Genomic DNA, 11,076 nt, shown 5'->3' with positions numbered 1-11,076 from the left:
CGCCTTTGAGTGTAGTTGCGCTTGTCCATCTTCGAGGACACAAAAGGCTATCATTAACTATATGAGCGGATTTTCTACCCCGTGACCCAGGAGATAAAGTAACAGCAATGATCTTGTCTTCATCCTTTCCATCCAGATGTCTTCGTTACTGTCAGGATTTGTAGTAGATGTGTGTTTGGCTAGTGTAGTGGATTGGCTAAGAGCTCAAGCTCTGGGGTGGGGCCATTTTAATATATCCAGTGCCTCCTCCATTCCCCAGCTCTGTGTCTTAACCTACAACTCCTAAGCTTTTTAACCAGAAAGAAGAATTGATAATGATGCCTGCCTTTTCACATCTGCATAATTCATTACTTTCCCTTTCTTAGCTTGAGTTGCTTTCTTAACAAAACCTAATGACACATGAGCAAGGCAGAGGACGTCAGTTTACAGAAACTATGGCAAAAGCTACAGTGGGCAAAAGAACTATACACACCTGTGAAATACAACAATTCATAGCTACAAAGCCTGAGATTTTTGCTTGCTTACAAAACACACAAAGCTATTTTCAAAGTTGGGAAAGACCTTTTACACTCACCAAACATGCACTGAAGTTTACACGGTCCAGAGCACATATGTGAAAAACATTTGATTTCAGATGATTTTCACTTAATCCCTGAAAACCAGGCCATTTCTGGAATTTAATAATTTACCAGTTGAAGATAATGAGAGGAGACAGGGTAGTTAAGGCTTCTAAAACAGCAGGTGTGAACGATGCTTAATGAACCGGATCTTACTTTTGATATTGAAGACTTGTAGTGATGAGGGGCTCAAAAAAGAAGTCAGTCATTAAAAAAAGGAAATACAGTAAGAGAAGTGTATAAAGTTGTTGGCAGTGGATATTTAAAATACACAAGCAGGCATAGAATGACTTCAGTCATACATGAAACATGATAAGGCTGATGGGGACAGAAGCGAGGAAGGCAGAGGATAGCGTGTGGAGTATTTGGTCAAGAACATAGACTTAGGTACAATAAAGGTAGTCCATTTGATGCTCTGTGCTTCACAGTAACAGCACCTAGCAGCGTTGTATTAGATATATTTTAAACCATTCACAGCAGGATTTAAATACCTGTTCTCACTACAAAAAAAAAAAAGATTAATTTCTGGGTTGATGGATATGCTAGATACACCAGTTTGGTTCTGATATGATATGATATGCATGCATCAGAAGTTCAGGATGAACCCCTAAATATGCCTCATCATTGAATGTCATTGAAGAGTAAAATAAAATAAAAAAAAGAGTGACTATATGGGTTTAGAGTACTTTGGAAGGCAAGTTTTATGGCAGAAAGCAGTCATTTATTTTAGAAGTGAGTATTAATTGGTATGATTATCTTATCATCTTTGCAGTCACTGGTTCAGGGAGTCACATATTTCTGGGACTTTCACAAGCAACCTGGAATTTCTACAGATATTTTTTGAAGAAGATACAGTTTGTGCATTAGAAGTTCAAATGCTCCAAGATGGCCAGTAAGGGAATATAATAGTAACCAAATCCCAGATCTCCTGAGGTAGGCTCTTGGATTAGTTCTCCTTATTGGTATTTTAGCATGTTTTATTTATTTATTATGTTCTCTTAAATGTCAACAATTAACTAATTAACTAACTTTAGACTATATTTATTGTGAGTGTACATGAATGTGTGACTGTGCACGTGCCTGATTCCGTGTCCCTGTCCGTGTGTGTGTGTGTGTGTGTGTGAGGGAATTTAGGGAAGTTGATTTTCTCTTTCTACTATGATGGCCCCAGAGATCAGATTTTCAAGAGCCTTGATCTCCTGAGCCATGGTGCCAGCCCTGATGAGAACAGTTTGAATACTCTGTATTGTAATCCCTGAGTGATTTATCTCAGTGTATTCTCTTTGTCCTTAATTCTCTGAGAGTCAGCACTGTGGTCAGTCAGTGCTCTATTCAGTTAGAGTCTGGTTAATGAGTCACCATAAGCTCTCTGTGTAGACTCTGAATTCGTGGTCGGCACCCAATGGACTCCACGAGAACATTAAAGCCCCTCTGAATAGAAATGAATTCTTCCACTCAGAATTGTCTTAATTCAGTTTCTTACCTTCATCATTCTAAATTCAAGTAATTATTCTGATGACTTGGAAATGGTTAGTGGATATTGCCAGTTGGTGTCCTGAACAAAGCTGTTGCTGCTGACACCAGATATAGATTAAATGGCAGTCAAGTAGTTAATACTTAGTAAATAGATTTCAGCATTAGTCTCATTTGGCACAAAGAAACTGAAAGCCAGCCTGGTGGCACAATGACATTATCTAAGTGAATGTGCTAGACTTGGGCTCAGGCACTCTGACCCCCAAATTAATGGTCCTAGGCTATTGTATCACACTTACCTTGGGTTTGGGTGGACATTTTGATCAGGGGTATGTATGTGTGGGTATCGGATAAAAATGACTCTATATTCTTCATATCTGACAATGGAGTATCTATCTTCATGTGATCCATGCATGATTGTGTGAATTTGTTTCTGTGGGTCAAACTTCGCCTTCTCAAAGGGCTAAGATTCAGTCTCTGACCTTCTGCCTAGATATATTAATTGCTTATTGAGGACTTTGGGTTAAGTCTTTGCTGCCTCATGATTATTTATTTATTAATTAAAAAAATTTAAGTATGTGTTTATGAGTGTCTCTCTCTCTCTCTCTCTCTCTCTCTCTCTCTCTCTCTCTCTCTCTCTCTCTCTCTGTGTGTGTGTGTGTGTGTGTGTGTGTGTGTGTTCATGCATGTGCTTGCTGAAGCCAAAAAGAGCTCACCCAACCTGGAGCTGGAGTTATAGGCAGTTGTGAGCCTCCCAGTGTGGATGCTGGGAACCAAATTCTGGTCCTCTGCAAAGGCAGCAGGTGTTCTTTACCACTGCACCATCTCTCCAGCCCCTGTTATTTGTTTTCAGAACCATAGTCTGTTGTAGCTTAGGTTAGTCTGGAACTTTCCATGTAGCGAAGGGTAACCCTAAGCTCTAATTGTTTCCCTTCATCTCCCAGGTGCCAGGATTATAACTGTGAACCATTATACTTGCCTCTTGATTTTTTTTTTCAAATACAGATTTTTTTGAAGAAGACACAATTTGTGCATTAGAAGTTCAAATGCTCCAAGATGGCCAGTAAGGGAATATAATAGTAACAAAACCCCAGATCTCCTGAGATAGGCTCTTGGATTAGTTCCCCTTATTGGCATTTTAGCATGTTTTATTTATTTATTGGATGCATGTGGAGAGGTCAGAGGGCAACTTGCAGAAGTCAATCCTCTCATTCACCAGGTGTGTTCTGGGACTGAACTTAAGAGGTCAGGGTTGACAGCAAGTCCTTCACCTGTCTCACTGTCCTACCCTGCTTGCCTCAACATCAACTACTTTTCGTATTATATATGCTCTGTGATATGCAGTTTTATCCTGATCATGAAATTCATTCACACAGCAGCAGTATAGCAGTATCTTTTAATTTAGTGTAATATTCCATTTAGGGGCTTCAGGCTTCTATGCATGCCAATTCACATAGATGTATATCACACGTACATTCTTTACCCTCCTTTTGGAAGACAATATTGGCACTACAACATGCATTGTTGACAGGTACTATAAATCATAGCTTTTTTCAGTGTATCAAAAACAATCACTAAAACATATAATCCACATACTATTACTAATGAGATAGTTAAAGTAAGCAAATATTAAGCCATTAAACTTTGATAGAAACACCAAGATTTAGATTTAATTTACTATGAAATTGCAAATGGAGATTCACATTTCTAAGTGATTCTTGAGATGCTTAGAAAGCTTTCCAATAATTAAATTTAATATCATATTTTACATTCACATGAATGGAGACTGAATAATCAGGTTTTATTCTTCTTATCTAAAATGCTTGTGACTGGAGAGACAGCTCAGTGGTTAAGAGAGCTTGCTGCTTTTACAGAAGACTGGAATTTGATTTTTGTCACCCACTTTGAGTAGATGACTCACAACCATGTGTCACACTAGCTCCTCTTGGAAGATTCTGGCCTCTATGGGCACTGTCCTGCACATGCAAACTCACACACATAAATACAATAAATAAATACAATAAATACATAAATACAAATGTAAAGCACTTGGGACTAAACAGGTTTCAGAGCTCAAATCTTTTTTAGATGTTTTCTTTTGTTTTTATTGTTTACTTGAGACAAGATTTGCTACATATCCTAGGCTGGCCTTGAGCTCACTGTGTAGCCCAGGCTGCCCTTGAGCTCACTGTGTAGCCCAGGTTGGCCTTGAGCTCATTGTATAGCCCAGGCTGCCCTTGAGCTCACTGTGTAGCCCAGGTTGGCCTTGAGCTCATTGTATAGCCCAGGCTGCCCTTGAGCTCACTGTGTACCCCAGGCTGGCCTTGAGCTCACTGTGTAGCCCAGGCTGCCCTTGAGCTCACTGTGTAGCCCAGGCTGCCCTTGAGCTCATTGTGTACCCCAGGTTGGCCTTGAGCTCATTGTATAGCCCAGGCTGGCCTTGAGCTCATTGTGTAGCCCAGGCTGCCCTTGAGCTCACTGTGTAGCCCAGGCTGCCCTTGACCTTGCTTCCTGCATACTAGAACTACAGTCATGTGCCTTCATGTTGGCCAAGATTTTCCATATATTTACATATATGTAGTGAGATATCTTACAAACAGGACAAGAAGACCATCTAGGATCAAATTTAAATGAGTACTCTTCCTCCTCCAAATAATTCTAGAATTTGAACAGGGGTCACTCTGTTACCCCCGCCCCTTCTTACTGCGGTCATGTCTTTTTTCTTTTTTTTCTTTTCCATTAGGACTATTCTTATCTGCCAAGGTCACGATGGAGCAGAATACATCCTACAGTATTTTCTTCAGCTCTGGTGAATTTTCTTTCGTTCTGTTTTTCTAGAACCGTCTTTGTTTTGCCTTCAGTTTTGATTTCAGTTTCCATATCTCTTTAATTAAGGTATAAGTTACATCCCATAAAATGTGCAAATATGAAGTTTATAGCCTGATTCGATTTTACAGACATACACACCTTGTTTAATCACAACTCAGATTAAGATATAGAACATTCTTAGCATTCCAATTTTTTTCCCTTTGCTCCGAGTAAAAGTTGTTTCCCCAGAGGTAGGCATGAAGTCTGACCTCTGGACTGTTAGGATAAAAATGTTAACTTCTTTTTCGTTTTTAAAATCTGTAGTAAAAGAGTCCTACATTGAGATCTATTTCATGCCCATCTCTTGCGAGTTAACACTGTGTCTGTTAGTGTCCTCTGGGTTGTTGTGCAAAGTAGTAGCTTGTTTTTATTGCTTTATATTGTTTTATGATATGACATCGCCATGATGTCTCTGTTACAGCTCTGACAGTCAGTTGCGTTGTTTGCACTTCGAAGCATTTGTAAATACTGCTTCTGTGGGTATTGTTTGTGACTTGGGAGGACATAGTGCAATTCTTTGTTGTGTACGTTTGAAAATAGAGCTGCTGTGTCATTGTGCGTCTGTATTCTTAAATTCACTGACATGGTGGGATAACATCCTTTATAGATACAGTGTCCTGCACCTGACCATCTGAGCCCCACATCTCCAGCAGGGGATATGTATTTATGAATATATGTATTTATATATATATATAAAACATGGTTGTTATTTTACATTGTAGCCATTCTGGACCATGTATATGGGTTCTCACTGTGGCTTTAACTCATGTTGCTATGGTGATCTATAATGTTTAGCAACGGTCCATGTGCTTATTTGTACATTGTGAGTATTTGTGATGCCTTTGGCCTAGTGGAAAAGCTGGGTTATGACTCTGTTTCTTGGTGCGTTGTAGGAGATTCTGAACAGAAGGCCTTTGCTAGATCCTGTATCAGTTCCTTTTTTCAGAATACCTGACAAAATCTGGGTTAGGAATGCGAGGTTGATGTTGTCTCACAGGTCATGGTTAAGTTTCACCATGGTAGGGAACTCATGGCTGCAGGAGCATGAGGCAGCTGGCACATCACACTTATAGTCAGGGGGCAGAGGGAGATGGATGCTCATGCCAGACTGACTGGGTATGTACCCACCATGCTTATGTGAGTCTTTCCACCTCAACTAACCATACCTGGAAACTCATAGACCTGCCTGGACGTTTGTCTCCTGGCTGATTCTAGATCTATCCATTTTACAAACAGCAATGTGCTAGTTAATTCTTGTTTTGTTTTGTTTTGCTTGAGACAGGGTCTTTCTGTTATAGATTCCTGGGGCCCATGTCATAGTCCCCCACTGAGGGAAGGGCAGGGCAGGCTATCAAGGCAGAAATCTGGAGGTGAGCACTCAAGCACAGATTATGAGGAATGCTATGTACCAGTTTGCTCTCCGTGGCTTTCTCAGCCCAGGACCACCTGCCCAGAGGTGGAACAACCCGGGGGGAGGATACCCCTTCCCTTCATCGTCAGCCATTAAAAAGGAAAAAAAAAAAAGCCACATAGGCTTGCTTACAGCCAATCTGATGGAGGCATTTTTTCTCACGAGGTTCTCTTTTCCCAAATGACACTAGATTGTGTCAATTTGACAAGAAGAAACCCGCTGGTAGTAAGCACCATCAATATATACATCACAAATCTCCTCATCTCGTGTCTTGCCTTCTTCCTGGGCATCTTGCTTTGATGTAGGGAAGCCACTCATTCTGATGAGGTCCAGTTGTCAATCTTTAATTTATGACTTGTTTTAATGACCTGTCTAAGAAATGTGTATTACTCCTAAGCCATAAGATATTATTCTGTCTTGGTGAGGAAGCATTGCTGTTTTATCTTTTATGTTAGCTTTGAGGCCCATCTGAAATTAATTTTTCATAAGGCATGTAGTCCATTTTCCCATGTGATTGTCCAGCTGATATAATTTGTTGAAAATGACAGCCTTTTCCATTGTACTTCAGTCACATTTCTGTCATAGGTCTAGTGATCACATATACGCGTGTCTGATACACAGATACAGTGCCCCGTTCTGTTCTGTACTGGCAGCCATCTGTCCCTTGAGCAACAGAGTCTATATAAAGTACATAACTTTATAATAAGCCTTGATTAATGGATTTATATTGATTTTTAATTAATTTATTCAATTATATTAATACCATGAAAGTAGTTACTGGAATCTATTTATGTTTACACTGTAGCTACAGACCATTTGAAACACATGCACCCACACACAAACATATACATGTCTATATATTTGAGCTGACAGTGTCTCCCATTTATTATTTCTTGATTGATCAATGGATTGATTGGTTTTTGAAGCAGTCTTGCTATGTAGCCCAGAATTATACCCAGTCTCTAGATCCCAAGTTTTGCGATTTCAAGAATGTGTCACTAAACCTGACAGGTCTCCCAATTTGTGAAGATACTTATGCCTCTTGTGACTAAACTCTTCTATAATTTCTCTTAGTAACATATTTTTATGCAGAGTTCTAGTGTATTCTAAATTTTATGTTAAAGTATTTGATGGGGTCATATTGTGTATTTTAGGATAACTTCAAACTCACCATATAAAGGAGGGTGACCTTGGACCTTGGGCTTCTGACCTCTGACCTCGTACCTTTCCCTCTCAAGTGCTAGAATTGTAGACATGCAGCCCAACACCTGGTTTAATACTTTAATTTTTATTGCTTATTTAAGCTTGACTTTCGTAGGATATTTTGCTGCATACAAAATTTGAGTGTGACCATTTCTTTCTCCACAGTGAAGATTATATCCCATTTTTCTGGTTTTCCTTTCTTCTAGGATGTCAGCTGTCTGTCTGTCAGAAGTCAGTTGTCTTTTTGTCTTGCTTTTCTCCCCACTCCTCAAAGGATCCTGCACCATTTTTCGTTCTATTTTTTTTCTCCTTGACTTTTGTTATAATGATTTTACTGTCATGGACCCTGATGTGATTTTTTCTTTTTTTATTCTACTATTCTTTGATTTGTAGCATTTCTTGAACCCTGGTTTGAATATAATTTTTTGGTTTTTGAGAATTCTTGGCTAATTGTCCATTTAAATATTACCTCTGATTTCCTTCATTTTTCCTCCCTTCCTGAGATACCCATACTTCAGACCTAAAAACCTCCAGTTCTCCCTGCATGTCACGGTGTTCTCTCTAGTTTACAGCCCCTTTCTGCTTGATTCAACCTTGCCTCTTTTCTCCGGTGGCTTCTTCTATTCTAACTCCCCTTTCAGCTATGTCTACTCTTCTGTTAAAGTTATCTATTAAGTTTTTACCTTTCATGATTTTTTCTCATAATTTCTACTTTTGAAAATGTATACTCCAGCTCTCTTCTTTTTTGTGTGTGTGAATATATTATAGTTATTTTAAAGAATTTGCCTGGCATTCAGGACAGAGATAATTCTGTTTTTATTGTGTATTGTTTGGGTTGGTTCTGTTTCTTGGTGTAATTAGCTTTATACAATTACACTTCACTGTATGCTAAGTAATGCTGCACCAAGGAAGACATCCCATTACTTGGAAAGCAGCAGGATGGAATACTTCAGTGTAGTCAGGAAATCACCCTCATCTCCTTTTCTTCTCCTCTCCTCTCCTCTCCTCTCCTCTCCTCTCCTCTCCTCTCCTCTCCTCTCCTCTCCTCTCCTCTCCTCCCCTCCCCTCCCCTCCCCTCCCCTCCCCTCCCCTCCCCTCCCCTCCCCTCCCCTCCCCTCCCCTCCCCTCCCCTCCCCTCCCCTCCCCTCCCCTCCCCTCCCCTCCCCTCCCCTCCTCTCTTCTCTTCTCTTCTCTTCTCTTCTCTTCTCTTCTCTTCTCTTCTCTTCTCTTCCTTTCTTTTTCCTCATTCCTATGATGTCATCCCTTTAACAGCCTCCCAGTGAGCACATAAATTGTTTTCTAAAGTCCTATTCTTTGGTAGGATAAGGACTTGGTTCCCCTCTTCTCATAACCTTGAGATTATAGGAAAATTTCTCTCACCCTTGCCCTTCTCTGATGGCTTCTTAGCTTCCTTTCTGTATAACTTAACCAGAAAATAATTCTAGGGAAGATTGTTTGGGGATGGGCCCTCTCATCTATACCTTGCTTCTCTCTGAGATCTTGCTTTTTAAACCTTGTTTTTTGGGACACAGGATCTCATTATGTAGCACAGGCTGGCCTTGATTTTGAAATCTTCCTCTCGGCCTCCTGAGTGCTGGGATTATAGATGCACAACACCACACCAGGCTCCCTGGCTGCCTTAACAGCTCTGAATCTCAAGCTCTGTCTCCCCAGCTGAGAGATTGCCTAACTCTCCTGGCTCTTCGGCCTCTTAACAGTCCCCTCCTTTACTGTTCCTGCATTTCTTACCCCATGCCCCCAAATGGCAAACATTCCCAAATGAAAGAGTTGGAGATAATTTGGCTCTTCTGGGGACTTCCCTTTCCTTTGTAATGTGACTTATCATTTTGGTTGCTATGACATTTCTCGGATGCCTTTAAATAAGTAGTTTCATATGTCAACGTTTTCAGCAGATGCTTCTAATGAGTTGGAAGCTTCGGCCATCTTTAAAATTTAACAAACACATGTTTCATTCTCCAAAAAGCCAAAAGCAGACTCATAAGTAATGAGATATAAAGTCATTTTTCATAAAACTAAGACAACCTGCGACTACCTTCATAGTGTTCCTGTTTGTTCGGACTCCTTCTGCTGCCTTCATGTAAAACCATCTTAAGAATAAAAACTGATTGGGGCTGGAGAGGGGCTGCTCTTGCAGAGGACTCAGGTTCTAGTCCCAGCACCTACATGGTAGCTCACAACTGTCTGTAACCCCAGTTCTCAGAGATCTGATGCCCTCTTCTGGCCTCTGTGAAGTAGTGAACAAATATCTATGCAGGCAAAACACCCAGATGCTTACACACACACACACACACACACACACACACACACACACACACACACACACGAAGAATGAAAAATGAAGAACATCATCACTATGTTTTAATTGCTGGCTTCAGGAAGAAGTCATCTGCACCATGGTTTCACCCTAAGCAAGTACTCTGTGGCATAGTCTCTAGTGAAGGTATAGGCTGATGGGGGCTCCACTACTCAGCGTTAGCATTATCTTTCTGTTTGCAGTATAAATATCTCGGTGACCCAGCAGGCTGACAGCTGTCGATCATTCCTGCATTCATGAATCTGAGGGCTCTATTTTAAGCAGATAGGATTTAAAAACTGTCAAGAGCAGACACTTAGGAGGTATGCCTATCTTGTTTCGAAGACATTTGCCTTTAACAGATGCCCCTTTCAGACTTATCAAAGGGGGAGAGTGCCTTCCTTCTTTGGATAAGTAGTATTCATTAACCATATGCGTTTAGGTGCTCCGAGAGGCTTGTAAGGAATCTAAAACGTTCCCCGCGGCATCTCCAGCTAAGACACCTCACCAGTCAAAGCAGTGTGGAACTAAGAAAGACATTCTTCTAGGAAGGTCTCAGGGTGATTTCCCATGTATGGGGGGGGGGGCAGGAGAGCTTCATGGATGAAGGGGTCTCACTGACCCCTGTTTTTAACAGTTCAAACATAGTCACTATATTTGTAGTTGGGAATGGTGGCTGGCTCAGTCCCCTCATTCCTGATGGATTTTCTTCTTCTTTTCTCTTGCTTTGGTTTTGTGGTCTGCCTGAGCAAGTTTTACTTTAGAATTCCGTGGTTCATTCTCAAGAGAGTCCATCTGTAGTGCAAGTGGATGCTCTGGGATGTCTCTTAAGGCTTTGAGCTCTTACCTGCCAGCCTCTCCCTGCATCTCACTCCAGCTGCTTCTTGGGTGCTCAGCAGCTGTCAGAGGATGAATGGAAAAATAGGCAGAAAGAGGACCAAGGCTCTATGGCCCAGAGCCTTGAAGGGGTTTCAGTGAATTTGTGGCATTGAAAGAAAATTCTTTTTAATCATTTCCTCTCTTTGCTCGCTGGCTCCACAAATTTTTCCAGAAGGCAATGGCCCAGAACTTTATGGAAACCAAATGATATGTTACATGAGAGAAATGAAAGATAATTGATTCAGAATATTAATCCCTTTCCTCTGTGTAGTTCAGGAGAGAGGGTTCTCCCACTGTCCTTGGAATCCAAA

The sequence above is a fragment of the Mus musculus genome, chromosome 7 (genome assembly GCF_000001635.26).
Source record: "Mus musculus strain C57BL/6J chromosome 7, GRCm38.p6 C57BL/6J".
Lineage (NCBI taxonomy): Eukaryota > Metazoa > Chordata > Mammalia > Rodentia > Muridae > Mus > Mus musculus.
The sequence above is the reverse complement of the archived record's forward strand: the minus strand, read 5'-3'. Positions refer to the sequence as shown.